Source organism: Zea mays, chromosome 2 (assembly GCF_902167145.1).
Source record: "Zea mays cultivar B73 chromosome 2, Zm-B73-REFERENCE-NAM-5.0, whole genome shotgun sequence".
Classification (NCBI taxonomy): Eukaryota; Viridiplantae; Streptophyta; class Magnoliopsida; order Poales; family Poaceae; genus Zea; species Zea mays.
The window spans coordinates 50,551,892-50,560,079 of record NC_050097.1 but is presented as its reverse complement, the minus strand read 5'-3'; the positions used below and the strand labels follow the sequence as shown (position 1 = coordinate 50,560,079).

General features: G+C 40.6%; 1 long non-coding RNA gene across 1 annotated transcript; it reads left to right on the top strand.

Annotated features, from left to right (window-relative positions):
- Positions 1 to 1,527: 1,527 nt before the first annotated feature.
- LOC109943993 (uncharacterized) lies at positions 1,528 to 2,993 on the top strand. The gene is made up of 2 exons (XR_002267163.2): positions 1,528 to 1,622; positions 2,877 to 2,993. It is a non-coding gene; the product is annotated as an uncharacterized lncRNA (long non-coding RNA).
- The last annotated feature ends 5,195 nt before the right edge of the window (positions 2,994 to 8,188 follow it).

Here is an 8,188-nt window from a genome sequence, read left to right as displayed (position 1 = left end):
AGGCTACAGGTCGCTTAGTTGTGTGGTAGTAGATGAACAACTATGATCAACATTTCAGCTGTGATCAACCTCTAGAGTTTCTGCAACATTATTCAGATCAACAATGCCACCAGGTGCACCTTTTAGCAAGTTCAGGAACTTTGTCAAGAGCCCTAAAAGGCAACAATACCCCATAATTAAAAAAAGGAAAACTCATCAAGATGCCATGGAGATGTGAACAAAAGAACATGAAAACCATAGCTGATTCTTCTCACCGAGGGAGCTATCATAGCGGCAGCCACCAACAGGAGTAGAAGGATTGCCCGGAGAACCTCGATCAAGGAATCCGATACACCAGGAATACTGGGATATGATGAAAGGTGATCGTCCAGGCATGACTGGGGAAACATGCATTTCTATATAAAAAAAGTAAACAGTCAGTACTTCCAAATTATTGTATGGTATTATTCTATTCAAATAGGTTTACAAGTTAGGTTAATATTTTTATGTCCAATTTTTAGTACCAATGTGTATAGGAATCAGCTAATCCATAAATTGTCAATGGATGGAAACGATATTGTTAACATGAAAGTAATAACTGATCATAAGATTAAAAGCAGGCATGGTGATTGTACTCCATGCACAAAGTACCAAAATATTGACCACACAGAAGAAAGATGCACTACTACCTGAGGCCAAGGATCTGGGACAGGGGGCAGGAGCTCCATTACAATACTCGCAATGTTGGATACAATTTCAGGAATATGAGACAACTTTTTCTTGTCCACCCTCAACTATTGTGCCCAGAAGCTTGAACAGAAGAGCAGACTCATTTTCATCTCCAGTACTTATTCTTTTCAGAACCACTTGCAGAAGAATGAGCCAGTCAGGTGGAACATAACTATTCTGAAAAAACAGAGACAAAATATATCAGTTCATATTTCCAGGTGCAAGTAGTCTACAATGCAAAATACTGCATTGACTCAGTCTTACCTCGATGAGTTCTGCAATAGCACCAGAAGCAGAGGCACAAACCGGATAACAAGTTATGTCCTGCACATACTCCATGGTCAACGCCTTCATTAAGGACTGATAAATACTAGAACTCATGTCCTACAGGTAAGCAAACAAGAAATAAAGTGAAATGTATAATGTAGAGGGATATACATATTACATTAAGCCTCTACTTTGATCCAGCATGTCCTATGAGATGATGGAATTTAAAAAAAGAAAAACATGTAACCTCTGGTAGGCATATCGCAAGCTGACCAATAACCCAATTAGCCGTTGAAATCAAATATGGGCTGCAAGGATCCAAAGAATATAATGGGAGAATCCGGTTCCTGATCAATGTAATTGTTAAATCTTTCTTTTCAGTCAGAAACTGCAAGATGGATACTGAAATGAATCAACATTTTCTTATAAAACCAATTCATAAAATAAGACACACTAGAAGGGTAAAATTTGAATATCTTACATCTTGGAGGCCTCCATATGGAATCAAAACACCGAAATAACTGAAATGAAATCATTTAGTACATCAAGATAATAGTATAGTAAATAAACATAGTGGTATGTCTAATCGTCTTTAAGCCTTTCGTACTTCTGCACTGCTACTGATGATGCATCCTCACCATGAGAAGGTGAAAGGGAAATAGGCTTACACCTTTTCCTAAATTGATTTTGGTGGTTGAATTGCCCAACACAAATAATTGGACTAACTAGTTTGCTCTAGTCTATAAGTTTTACAGGTGCCAAAGGTTCACAATAAGCCAATAAAAAGACCAAGAAAGGGTTCAAACAAAGAGAGCAAAAGACAACCCAAAGGCACCCTGGTCTGGCACACCAGACTGTCCGGTGCACCACCGGACAGTGTTCGGTGCACCACCGGACAGTGTTCGGTGCACCAGGGAACTCGAAGCTGAACTTGCCACCTTCGGGAAAATGGGAGGCCGCTCCGCTATAATTCACTGGACTGTCCGGTGAAGCACCGGACAGTGTCCGGTGTCACACCGGACTATCCGGTGTGCCAGCGGAGCAACGGCTACTTCGCGCCAACGGTCGACTGCAACCGCATTCAATGCGCTACAGTGCATGCCAGAGTTAGAGCACGCGTAGTTGGCGCACCGGACAGTCTACAGGACCTGTCCGGTGCGCCACCAGACAGCCCAGAGGCCCCACCAGTCAGAGCTTCAACGGTCAGAACCCAACGGCCTGCTGACGTGGCTGGCGCACCGGACAGTGTCCGGTGGCGCACCAGACTGTCCGATGCGCCATGCGACAGCAGCCTTCCAACGACCACTTTTGGTGGTTGGGGCTATAAATACCCCAACCACCCCACATTCAATTGCATCCAAGTTTCCCACCTTCAACACATTACAAGAGTTACAACATTCAATTCTAGACACAACCAAAGAGATCAAATCCTCTCCCAAGTCCGGAATCACTCCAAATCAAATAGTGACTAGAGAGAGCGACATTTGTGTTCATTTGAGCTCTTGCGCTTGGATTGCTTCTTTTCTTTCTCATTCTCTCTTGTGATCAAACTCAATTGTAACCAAGGCAAGAGACACCAATTGTGTGGTGATCCTTGCGGAACTTTGTGTTCCGTTTGATTGAGAAGAGAAGCTCACTCGGTCTAAGTGACCGTTTGAGAGAGGGAAAGGGTTGAAAGAGACCCGGTCTTTGTGACCACCTCAACGGGGAGTAGGTTTGCAAGAACCGAACCTCGGTAAAACAAATCATCGTGTCTCACTCTTTATTTACTCACAATTTGTTTTCCACCCTCTCTCTCGGACTCGTTTATATTTCTAACGCTAACCCGGCTTGTAGTTGTGCTTAAGTTTATAAATTTCAGATTCGCCCTATTCACCCCCCATCTAGGCAACTTTCAGAAGGTATAGGAAACTTTGACAGGAATGGGATGACCAATAACTCCCCAATTGAGCTCATTTCAGATTTCCCTTTATTTTTATCACCTTTCTTACGCTTTGATGCTGCAGATGCAACTGGTGGACCTTGAAACCAAAAAAAGTGTAAGCAAATGACAGCAACATCTCAATTTTTGAAAAAGTGTTAGTATTCCCATTCTGTCTCAGTTTCAATGTAATACTCTATTACCTTACATTGCATCTTGCCTCCTGGTGTTTGGATATACTGACAAACCTCCATGAACCCTCAACTGCTCTCTAGAGTTGCGAGAAGCGTGAGCCATATCACACTGCTCTTGTAGACAAAATGTTCTGCTGTCTATAGTTTTCTCACTCTAAACAATAAGTAAGATGGTTTGCTACTCCAATTATGAGTATGCTATATCTATATGTATTGCATACTGCTATAACAATTAACAAAGCATCGAATGAAGTATATTATTGTTCACTCGTTTAGCCATATTCTGCTATAACAAGGCACGGGATGAAGTATATTATTGTTACTTCACTCGTTTAGCTAGTCCTACTCCCACTCCTACTCCCACAGCACCCTCTGAACAATAAAGTGTAGTAAACCAACTCCAGTTGATCTAGTACATGGGCCATAACTCAATTTTCAAAACTATTAACTCCGAATGCTTCACCATATAAAAAGGAAAAGGAGATCCTGAAAAGCTAGTTAGTGAGATTTCTTTCATTAGAATTCATGGTTGATTGCAAGTCTTTAACAAAAACACTGCTCACCTCACTATGTATTTGATAGGTGAGGGGTCCTCGGGGCGTGTGAAAGTTCCCTATGCCCGGGAATAGGATCTGTATGTCGCCTAGAGGGGGGGTGAATATGCGAATAATAATTATCACTTTATAACTAGAAATTCTTACTCTACTCGAAGGCTGGATCGCAGTGGAATGAAAGACCCTTCGAGTAGGTTGCAGCGGAACTGAAGTTCTTGTCTTAAAATACCCTGCACTTCGAAGACAGCTTATACCACATATAAATATTGAAGTGCAAGTATAAACAACAAATAAGACAGAGAAACAGCACACAACACAGAGCGAGCACACAAACACAGGGATTTATCCAGAGGTTCGGCCAAGCCTGAAATGCTTGCCTAGTCCTCGTTGGAGTTAGCCACACCTGGGCTTGGAGTCTATTTCAACTCCTTCCTCCGTTTGCTCAGATCTGTCAGTATGACAGATAGAGCCTTCCACTATGTTGATATTGGTTACAACAACGCCGTGGTTGCTTATAGTCTTCTCGACAACACTCCGGCAGAGTAACAATGCGCTCAAGACTTTTCTCTAGCTCTCAGCAGCACTTCTCCACTCTCTAAAGGCTTATAACTTTGCCTCTACACAAACTAGAGAGATATACACGAGAAGGAGAGAGAGAATTGATCCAAATGATGTATGCACTTGTTGGCTACACTTGTGTACTTGTTTGAGGCGCCTAGGGGTCCCTTTTATAGCTCCAAAGGGCCTAGGAGCCGTTGGAGCTTCATTTGGAAGCTCCCAGCCTTCCCTGGTTGCGGGTGCACCGGACTGTCCGGTGGTGCACCGAACAGTGAACAGTAACGGATCTGATTGACAGTTTCCTTCTCTGGAACAGCTAACCGTTGGTGCACCGGACAGGTTACTATTCACTGTCATGTGCACCGGACAGGTCACTATTCACTGTCCTGTGCACCGAACACAACTACTATTCACTGTCCTGTGCACCGGGACACAACTACTATTCACTGTCCTGTGCACCGGACAGGTTACTATTCACTATCCTGTGCACCGGACAAAGTTACTATTCACTGTCCTGTGCACCGGACAGCTACTATTCACTGTCCTGTGCACCAGCCAACAGCACACTAAGTGATTTTTCCTCCGTTCTTTCTCCGTTTGACTTCAACTTTTGGGAGGATTTTCCTGAGACTTAAACAAACACATTTAGAGTATAATCCAATTGATTTAGTCCTAGAAACTTACATCTTTCTTGTTCTTCTCCTAGCTTTTCTATTTCTTCTCCAGTAGAGCTTAGAATGGTACTTTCTCTACAGAAAGAGTTAGAGAGCAAACCAAAGCACCAAATTTGTAGTAAGAGGTGTATGCAACATGGTTAAACACTCAAACCTTACATACTTAACCTTTTTCATCGTTTTACCCAATTTGGCATGTTTGAGGTCGATGTTGGACTCTAAACCATTAAGTCAACTTGACTTGATCTAGATTGACATATCTGAGCTCTAACTCCCTTGTTCATTTCTCAAGCTTGATCTTGAGCCTTATGACTTACACCACATAACTGTAGATGTTACCTCATTGGTTGTAAGTCATGTCCTTATGTAGTGATCCTTGATGCACCATAACTCTTAGCTCGATCAACCTTGACTTTGCAAGTCTTCTTCTTCACCCCTGGCTTTGGGTTCCTGGTCTCCTCGACCTTCTCCCGTGCACGCGGTACCTCGAAGCTCTTCTTGCCTTCATCCTTGGTTTGATCAGTTGTCTCTGAGTTACGCACACCGAGTCTCACTTAAACAGTGTTCATTATCTATAGATAAATTAGTCTTTGGACCATCACACTTGTTCACTTGTGTTGAACCCTGTTAGCTTTGCATTAAGCACCTGTTCAACACTTAGCACACTTGTTAGTCCTTTAATTGGGTTGTCATCCAAACACCAAAACCCACAAGAGAGCTTTGAATCTCCCCCTTTTTGGTGATTGATGGCAACACAATTAAAGCTTACACAAGAATAAGATTTAAAGCACAAATTTTGAATTCTAAGTTTATAGAATGCTCCCCGTAAATATGTGCTTACATTAAAATCTTAACTTCGGCCTTAAATGCCAAAATGCACATACTTAGGCTAATTCGAAGCATTGCTACACCTTAGCACCTGTGGGATGCATTGTGTCAAGAATCAAACTGTGATGCGTATAACACACAAATGCACATAATAAGAGTTAAACACCAATTAAATGGATATACCATAGGAATATCAACCTACCACTATTCACCATTAAGATACCAATTTAAAGCACCAGAACCATATGAATATCTATTACAGGACAAACACAATAGATATCAATTGATTCATATCAATGGAAGCACTAATTTTGCATTACCACCATATAATACAACAAGAAGCATATGATAAGTATTATCAACAAACTAACACATTTTTCTTTAAGATCAAAGGAACTCAAGGAAACCCCTTTGAGTCCTTTAGCACACAAAAAATTAATCTTCACCCTTAAGATAAGCTTTCCTCTCAGGTCGAGGTAAGCTTTAATGCACAAATTCTCCCCCTTTGACATCAAACACCAAAACCATATTCAAGCAAGAACATAGGATGATGTTAAGGGACAGCAGGGTATTAAGCAGGAAAAATGCAACACACTAATATTACTCCCCCTTACACATTAAACATATGCAACACAAGCATTGGAGAAAAATTAAGGTACAAATACGCAAAAAGGTCAATACCTCCTTTTGTACCTTTACCATTGTTATGGTGTTCTTTCCATCTAAGTAGGCGGATTTGCTTTTGTCATCAATTTAAGATTTCCATCTTGAAAGCTTTATCTCTAGGGAGCTCCTTCACACTTGTGCCCGATCCTTTATCCTGACCTTTTCTTGTTGCTAGGACACCAAACTTAGAACAAGTTATAGTATTGTGGCACAAGATGAAGCTTCTATTCTAGTGATTACCAAAAGATACCAATTGAAGCACACTACCAAGGCTACTAATTGAAAGGATCATCACTGTCATAGCTCCATGATATTTAAAGATAAGCATCTAGGATCACCAACTATTATAGAGCACGAGCAATCTTTAAATATGCAATTACTCACAACTTTAGATACCAATTACTAGAGTTGTGGAGGTACCCAAGTCCTGATTGCTCCATTTCTTGCTCATCTTCCCTTTTCCACCTTGAGACTATATAGGATGACTCAAGAAATAGTTAGTCTCAAAAGACACAAGTTATGTTTGCTCCCCCTAAAGTTGTGCGTCAAGTATTTGAATGACTCGCACCTTGCACATTCTAGTGTCCTCAGAACTAGAGGGGGTCACAATATACCTTGGTCTAGGCATAATATATCAATTGCATCACAAAAAGATATCAATTGAATAGATGACATAATACAACTTATGACTAGTGGAAACAATGCATGCCTCAAGATATATAACATTTTAAAAGCAACGTAGGCACACTTCACACATGATGATCATTGCAACACATATACCAATTGAAAAACGACAAGATCATGCATATAAAGCACAATGTCTAAGCACACCATGATTAAGAAGTATTTTCTTAGGTACACCAAAGGAAACAACATTTTAAAGCATAAGGCACCTAAGCCAAGATACTACCAACTGAAAGGCAAGAACATAGCTATGATCACAATCAATGGAACTTCAAGATATTCAATGAAATTGCATAGTTCCATTCTCCATACCTTTGCCTTTTACCTGAATGCCATGAGATTCATTCTTTTAGGTAGTGTGTAGTGAGAGCACCTGTTGTCACCAATTTAGGGCTCCTTTTGCTCATGCACCTCATAGCTCGAGAGGGTGCATTAGAGACACAACATGGATTTCTTGTTTTGGTATACACAGAGTACCAAGACAAAGTAATCATGTGAACATGGACTAAACAAAACTATCATGCTTGCACATAGGTTAATCATTAAAAACCACATAGCATGACTTACAAAAAGATACATGTTTATCCGCATACACCAAGAGAGTTAATCATGGTGGATATATCAAATGAAAAGCTACCCATTGAATGATTCAAGAGATATAACCTATAAAGCACACAATCATGATTGAGCAATCATGATTATGATCTTGGAAATCATGAATCATTAATTGAAAGATATTCAACACAAGAAATCTCAAAAGCATAACTACTCCAATGTTAGGTATAGCACAATAATACAACTTAAGAGCAATACTGATTGGAAATAATGCACTTAAGATACACGGGTACCGTCCTTTGGAAAGCGAGTTGCAGATTCTCATCAAAGTCCTTTGCTTGATTCACCAATAATGATTAAGGACCTCTACAACTTATTTAACTCGAGATGAACATGAGATTAGTATTGCACAATAATTCAACCTTGGGTCAATAAATAGACAGTAAAATTGACAACTTAAGCATAGAGTTTGAATTAACCATCTTAAGCTCTCCCAAGATCTCCAGTCTATCTCGAGGCATCTGCATGGTCTAGTTGGCACAGTTTGGTACCCATCTCGGGATGGGTCCATAACGTTCA